Source organism: Adiantum capillus-veneris, chromosome 25 (assembly GCF_014529385.1).
Source record: "Adiantum capillus-veneris isolate H3 chromosome 25, ASM1452938v2, whole genome shotgun sequence".
Taxonomy (NCBI): domain Eukaryota; kingdom Viridiplantae; phylum Streptophyta; class Polypodiopsida; order Polypodiales; family Pteridaceae; genus Adiantum; species Adiantum capillus-veneris.
In genome coordinates, this window is record NC_140955.1 from 68,311,997 (window position 1) to 68,320,766 (window position 8,770).

Consider the following 8,770-nt stretch of genomic DNA (forward strand, 5'->3'; position numbering starts at 1 on the left):
ATGTATAAGTTATGAGTACATAAGTCAAGTAACACAAACAGGTAAACCCAATCACAACAATTTAAAACAAGCTACAAATCATAAAAACAATATGCACCAAACTAGCCCATTGAAATTGTAGCATCTAATCAATTGGATAGCACATAGAGCAATCAACATTCTACATATGTTTTGCAACCACCTCCCCCTTGAAGTGATATAAACTACTATAGATCATGATGGTTTCTAGTTGTGCTACCCTACTAGCTCAAGTTCATGATGACAAGACAATTGAGTGTTTGCAAAGTTCATGAGGACAACAAGTGAATGGAAATAATAAGCCATAGGTAGAAGCACACATAGAGTAGTTTCCATCGATGAGAGAATAACATGCACATTCACCACAAGTCTAAATTGAGTGTTTGCAAGAAGACAACAAGTGAATGGAAATAATAAACCATAGGTAGAAGCACACATAGAGTAGTTTCTATCGATGAGAGAATAACATGCACATTCACCACAAGTATAAATTTATGAGCAAACTTTGAGCTTTAAAAGATTCACCGCAAATCAAAATTTAAAAACTCCTTCTCTTCCTTAGAAAATGGCAACTATACTGAAAAAACCAACACTCTATATCTCTTAAGAGGGTGTGAATAGCCGCTTTGTGAGTAGGAGCTTGACTTATCAGCATAGTCCACCACCTCCACAAGCAATTGAGATGTTGCACTTCTCCGAACAAGGTTGGAGATTGAAAGGAATACCCATGGCCATGCCACAATGGATAGAGTAGTGCAAGCGTATCTTGAGGTCGACGAGTTCCAAAGATACAGACACAAAATCCTGATTCAAGATCAACAACAAGTGGAATGACTACCAGAGTAGCAACTTATACACCACCCACCTTGAACCTGGAGCAATTTTGCAGATAAATTCATGAAATGCTTGAATCAAGCAATAAAACCCAACATGAGACAGCCTTAATTACGTTTGTGTATTATTTGTGAAGGGGATCATCATAGGACACAATGTCATACACTCAAACCACAGCAGATGGAGTAACAAAGGTCAGGACCACAAGTGTGCAATTGAGTAAAAATGGACGAATCATACGATTGAGGAATGCTATTGGAATCGAGGCTATGTTAGAGGGAAAGGAAATACCATCTTAATCTAGCATATCGACCTCAAATGCAAGGAAGTCCTAAGTATCATGTGAATCGTGGGACCATCACTAAAAAGATACCCTCAAGAAAATTTGGGTGCTCAACCAGGAGCTGAGAGACCAAAGAAAAACATGTAAACCCCATCTAGCTCCTTTGATTGGACCCAATTATAAAGAAGATAATAATTTTAAAGACTGAAGAGAAGAATTTTGAAGGTAGGAAGACTGAGACTGAGAGACCATGAGAGATTAAAGAACCTCTTGCTGAGACAAAACAACAAGAGAACAAACAAGAGCAAGAGATAGAACTTGTGGGACCAATTCTTGCTCAAAAACACAATGAGATACTAGATGGGATCCTTGTTGCAGCATGGGATGAACGGTTGAATTCCTTTGAGACAACCCTAGCATATCGTTGGAAGCATTACCCTAATCCTGAGCTAGAAGCAAGTAGGATTGATATGTGTCAAAAACTTGTTCATTTGAAAAAATCTCTTTTAGAACATAGGAGTAAAGACACTCTTTGACCAATGCTGAGAACAAAAAGAAATTGGAGGTGGAGGCAAAGTTAGTTAGACCTAAAGAACACTTGAAAGAGAAGCGAGATGAGGAGGTAACACCACCTTCAATGGTTGATGTTGGCACCCATCAGGTTAGCAAATTTGCTAAGGGCAAGTACTCATTGTGCTTGAAGTTTAGGATAATTGGATAAAGGAACTTTGGAATGCCCTAAGGGAGAAAAATATGGGAAGCATACCTTTTTTATCTGCTCCAATTGAAAAAGTGGATTCAGATAAACAACAAATGATGGATCAAGACCTCAAATCCTTGTATGATGGTTGTGGTTCTATAGCTTCAAAATCCAGCAAAGCAGACACTCTAAGGATTTCACCGTCTTGCTTGGGGGATTATGAAGTTGGATCTTGTATGAAGAAGCTACCATCATAAAAACTGTCATCACCATGTGAAGTTTCCAAGTAAACCTTTTTTACTACACAGATCAAATGCACATTGCCATTGTCTAGCTTGCTTAGGTTAAGACCTAACATGTGGAATGATTTGGGTAAATGCTTAAGAAGAATGGGAATTCATTATATGGAAGTCGAAATGCAAGCTGATATAGAAAAATTCAAGAATCCAGGTAAAGTTCTACAGCCATTACCTCTAAACAAAGTGAGCAATTACTGTGAAGGAGAGGACAAAAATACAACGTTGCTTGTGGAATACAAAGATTTGAAAACCATGGCAATTCTAGATAGTGGGGTAGGAGTAGCCATTGCTACAAAAACCATTTGGGAAAGTTGGGAAAAACCAGTGCTCATCAAAACTGAAATGAAGCTACAACTAGTAGACGGGTACATTGAACAACCTTTGGGATTGCTAGACAAAGTGATTGTCACTTCTTGTGGCATACATTATGAGCATATCTTTGCGATAGTGGAAGCCTAAAAACTCAATAATCCTAGGTAGAGCTTTCATGCGTCAGCTCAAGATGATTCAAGATTGGGGCTTCGACCACATCTACTTACGACAAGTGGGGTGCCATAATGCAAGTCGATCTTAAGGACCATAGCTATAAGGATGTCAATAAGACTCTTATGAAAGAATTTGACTCATCCACAAATAAAGATGCAGAGTTACCATCTTGGGTGAATAAAAATACTCACTTATGGATGTATGGAGCATCCCAATGTGGTGATTTGCAGCTAGAAGACTGTATTCTTGAGAGTTCATGCACAGATGAAGCATATGTGCCAAAGCCCTTCCCAAAAATAGCTTTAGAGTCACTAGAATGTGTACACGCTCTAGCCGCACTAGATGTTTGTGTTAACGATGTGCACTCGAGTAAACTTTGCAATGGGCAAGGCTATGACATTATTTCTGTCCAAACAATACAAGTGATAAATGAAGAATTTTATGAAAAAAATCAAGGGACTGAAAGTAAGTCAAGGCTAGAAAAAGAAGTTGAGCAAAGGGATGATCAAGATACAAATCTTGATGTAAAAACTTTGGTCACAACAAAAGTGAATATGCTTTAGAACCCACTTTGGAGCCATTCATTGAAACATTCATGGGTGACAACCAAATTAAAACAACTCCTTTGATTGATTTTGGAGCAAATGTTGGTCTAAATGCTTACAAATGGTAGCAACAGTTAAAGAATGTCACTATCCAACCCTTCACTCAAGGAGTAGAATCCTTTTCATGTCAAGTAATTAATTACATGGGGTACATTGACATTCCAATAATAATAGCAGGTCGACTATGTCCACACAATTCTTTCTAATGCCAACACAATCATTGATGGCACCAATGATCTGTGGGAAACTATGGCAACAAAAATATGATGCCTACATCAGTTGAAAGCATGATCGTGTCTATTTCCCCAACAATTTGGGTTATGCATACACCTCCTTTGTTCAAAAAGACAAATCCTTCATAGACCATTATGTTTGATGTGTCCCTTAGACTCGTGAATGATTGCACACTTGTGGCAATGGATGCAAAATCATTTGAAAATTTAAGAGTCTTTTCTACATTCAGTGATATCTCGACACCTTGATTAAATTCATGCAGGAATTTGTTGTTCAAAGAATCAATTTGAAGCTTTTCAGGTGCTTGTGCATTTTTATGCTGATTTTGAATTTGCAATGCTAATACTCGTGCTTCTACTGGTAATGCAAAATCATCTAATTGCATTAAAAGTGACAAGTTAAATGCACTTACATCGAGATTCACATTTTCAATTTGCTCGGTGCTTTGCTTGTTGGCAGTTGATGTGTCTCTGTTGTCTGGATTTCTTGGACAATCTTCAGCAAAATGTTCACTGGTGGTATTTCATTTGGTTCTGTCATGTCAAGCTCTTGCTGAGAAGTTTTTGCTTCTATGTTTACCAAGTTGTTGACATCGATTTTCTTTTAAAACACTAAGCATCAAGCTGTAGAATTCTCCATCTTGACCTTGGTATTGTCTTTGGCTCGGTTCTCCAATTAGACTGGCTTCTATTGGTTGATCTGTTGGATCTTCCATTACTGGCTCTCAACTATCGGTCTGACCACTGTAATCCATGTATAATGACCCTGATTGCATATGCACTAAATGGATGCTTGGCGAATTTGTGTAGATTTCTGGATAAACACTTGGGTTGACTTTTTGAACTTCTATCTGCACCTCATCTTTGAGCTTGCAATACCTGGCTCCACTGAAGTCTGTGAACATTTGGGAGTTCTCTGAAACTGGCTTTACTCTAATCAATAGGATCTTGGCTCCTGTGCTGCTTTTGCTGCTCGTTAGATATCTATGGCCTTTTGAATCTATATACAAGACTTTATCTCCATTGTAGCCATATAGTTGTAAAATCTAGTCGGTTGCACTTGCACTTGTGCTGCCATTGCTATTAGCTTGTCCTGTTGTACTTGAACTCTTGGATCAATTTGAGTCCATGTTGGCTCAATCTACAAAAACTGTCAATTGGCAGATTTTGGTATTGATTAGCAGAATCTCTGCTCGTGCTAGCCTAATCTGCAATCGTATGCAATTCGTGCCCCTTTTCGTTCAATTGGAAACTAATTTGTAGTGCAATTACTTGCACTAGCCAATTTCTAGCATGCTTTTTTTTTTTGAAAATTTGCCTCCAACTTATGCGCTTTGAGTTGGTCGTTTTGCTTGCTTTTTGGCTGATCTAATCCGCTTTGCAGTGTGCTCGATTTGTGACTGTTTTATACAGTGCTATTTTTTACTTTTCGGCCTTGTTTTGGCTTTTCTTGACTCTTTCTAATTATTTCTGGCTATTTTTTGCTCTTTTTGACTTTTTCAAGCTCTTTCGGCGACTTACATTTTATTATCTTTAATTATTTATAAAATTTTGGAGTTTTTATGATTTTTTACAATTTTTTTAGGAAAGTTTTGAATTTTTATTTAAAAAATTGGGATTTTCTTTTTCTTTGATTTTTGTGGATGATTTTGATTTTTTTGTGAGTTTTTAACTATTTTTGTGATTTATCTGTGAGATTTTTGGGTTTTTATTGATTTTTCTATGTGTTTTTTATTTTTTTGTGAATTTTTTAATTTCTTTTATTGATTTTTTATGATTTATTTCTATAAAGTTTTTTTTTTTGTAATTTTTTATGAGGTTTTTTATTTTTTGTGAATTTTCTATCTTTTTCTATTTTCTGTGAATTTTTTGATTAATTTTTGTTTTTTTGTGATATTTTAAACTCTTTTGTATATTTTTGTGAGTTTTTTTCTTTTTCTGTTTTAATCTCTTTTATTGATTTTTAAGCTATTTTTTATTTTTTATGAGTTTTTTTTTGGATTTTTAGATTTTGTAAATTCTTTTAATGTTCTTTTGTGATTTTAAAATTCTTTTATGAGTTTTGTAGTTTTTTTAATAATTTTTATTGTTTTTTGATATTTGATTTTTTGTAATTTTGATTTGTTTATTTTGTTTTGTTTATTAAAAAAACCACTTACTTGCCTGTTGACCAGCACATTTGAAGGCGGGGAGCAGGCTGTCATCGTCGGCAGCGGTAGGCGCAGGCTTGGAGGGCGCAGTGACCGCCTTAGTGCGTAGTGTGTGCAGGAGGAAGGTGTCAAGCGGCGCGCGCGTGCTGCTGACGTGGTTGGAGTGGTTTTCGAACGCGCCAAAAGGCAGCAGACAACGCGCGTGTAAGGAGGGGTGCGAGGTGAGTACACACCAGTGGGAGAGAGAGAGAGTAGAGAGAGAGAGAGAGAGAGAGAGTAGAGAGAGACTGGTCCATATTGCTCGGAAAAAACCTAGATTAACTGTAATCCCACCTACAAATTTTCAAGTTTACCTCTAATTTTTATTTTTGAAGGTGAGAAAACCTACAAAATTTTGTCAATTTACCTCTGTCTCGTCAGAAAATCCCACAATTTTCCAGAAAAGAAATTCTTGGAAAACTCTAGGAATCTTAGAAAATCATCGTCATTCACAACTGAGAATTTCCGATACGCAAAAGTAACCGAATATAGTAAATTTTACCAAAAATGTAATTTGTGACACAATCGTCAACCCGGTCCCCAAAAATAGCAAAACGCTCAAAACTCAACCATGGAGGGCACGAATGCGAACAAAATGATGCCATAAAAACGCCCACACAAAATAGCTCGTAGAGATAGCAAAATCAAATATTTATGGAATTATCCAAAAATTACCAAAAATTTGTAAAAATTATCCAAAAAATACCCAAAAATTTTCTACAAATTCTCCACACATTGGGGAATAGTGTAGCAAAATAAAATTACACAAATCACATCAATTCAATTGCCAACAATTTTATCAATAAAATCAAGACTAGGCAACTAAACCGGCAAAATTACCGACAAAAGTAGATCAAAATTTGATGCAATTAGAGTGTGTAAATCCCTGTTTTGAGCACAAAAACGCAGCATTTCATCATTACACACATCATTTATGCAATCAAAACATTGAATTAATCATGCAAATTACACACTTTTAAGGCGCACACACTAAAAAATTGGCAGTTTTTACCAATCTTTAGGTGCACACACAAAAGGGTTAAACTTGTCGGATTTGCAATGTGACTTCACAAATCAATAGTTAGGCATGAGCACAACACAAATCAATTATCACAATTCAAAAATCATAACGCACACATTGATTTTTTGGTGCACAAACATGGGCAAAATAGTGCAGACACACCTAAAATTAGCATACACGCACATTGATTTTAATGCACACACACTTGAAATTGACCATACAAACATGCAATTAACTCAATTAGGCACCAATTAGCAACCTACAATCACCAATTAGCAATTGAAACTTGTCAAATCATACGCCACCAATTCTTAAAAATTTCGGCATGATGACGGCGTGAAAACGAAAAATCATAAAATTTTCAATCCACATCGCATTACATTACATTGCATCAACATAGCATAGCATTACATTGCATCATCATGTGCTCTACACAATTCTACACATCTCTAGATTCTAGGGAGGTTGAGAATACCACCTTGATTACCATTCCGTTGAAGATCAATTGAATGGTCAAATGCTCCAGTCTTTCATACAAATTAGTAAGTTAGCAAAAATTAGTCAAATTAGCAAGGGGTTAGTGAGAAATTAGAGTGTGTAAACACACAATTGGCAAGATACGGTCACACATTATGGAATTATGAACACAATGCTTCATGCACACACATTCAAAATCCACAAAAACATAAACACACAAGTGAAATTAGTGAGGGAACACATTCCATTATGCCACAATTACACTAGCGTAGGCCATCTTCCCCAGCAACGGCACCAAATGTTGGGGGTCCCATCGTTGCAATAGCTCCAATGACCAACAAAATTATCAATCCAGAGGGATGAGCTACCCGGCTAGGGCATGGAAACACTCACACGGTTAGTGAGCTAATCGTGGCAGCACAAATGGTTAACTCTACGAGGTGAGCTTCTCGACCTATGGAGGAGCTAAGCTGCAATGAAGGGCAATCTCCATATCCACTTCTCTTCACCTCTAATCAACTCAATCACACACTCTACGATTGCAAGACGCACAACACTAATCCTATCATGCAACACAGTAATCGCAAGCGCACACACATAGATCTATCGAGCACCACACCCCAATCAAACCTACATGCACACACAAGCAAAAGAAGGCAATCACACAAGATTAGAGATGGATTAACTAATAATTAGTTAAGATCTAGTTAATCTAAGCATCATAAGCAATCATAAGAAGTAAGAGAGAGGCATAGTGAGAGAGAATGAATCATTGATTAGTGTTAATCAAGTCTTATGAGCAAGGAGAAGCTCAAGGACTCCATAGCCACACACCTCAAGAGCTCTCACCAAAGAGTGTTCTCCACAAATGACTTGAGAGCCCTAATTTCTTTTACACACTGCCTTATATACCTAGGTTAAAAATATGCAATGTTCGGGCGCCCAAGGCCTTTAGGGCTCCTCCACTTAGTGAATCTGCAACCTAGTGACAATAATTGTCCTATTTGTTACAGCTTGGAACTCCCATCAAGCACGTAACACATTAAAATATTACAATGGATTAAAATAAATCGGGAATTTACAATACGTGACCATTTTGGAAAAACGTGAAAAATATGTAACTCCAATTTTTACTGCTTCTTTGCATTTATCCTCGATGTGCATCCGTATGTCTACGGTCTTTAGCAGCTTCTGTTAATTGACGTTGACTCGGTTAACAATCTCTCATGTCAAAGGTAACTATGTTTGCATGTCTAATCCAGTTGGATTGTTATTGAAAGAGATTATGAAGGTGGTTGGCTTCTTATTGGAAGCTACTTGAGCACTCTAAAAAACAGGATGATTGGTCTGAACAAGAGTTGAAGAGGAGACACAAGAAATCATATGGGTACTTCTTGAGGGATGGCTACGTGTAAAAGCATCCTTAATAAAAGGGTGCTACACTATAAAGGTTTATATGTAATAAAGAGACTCAAGTAAAGCTTGTGGAAAGAGTTTCATGCGAGTCTATGGGCTCCACACAAGGGTGTGTGGGCAACCTTCTCTAATTTGAAAGGAAAATATTGATGGAAGGGTATGTATAAATATGTATCTTAGTGTGTAGCGTCATGTGTAACATGTCAAAT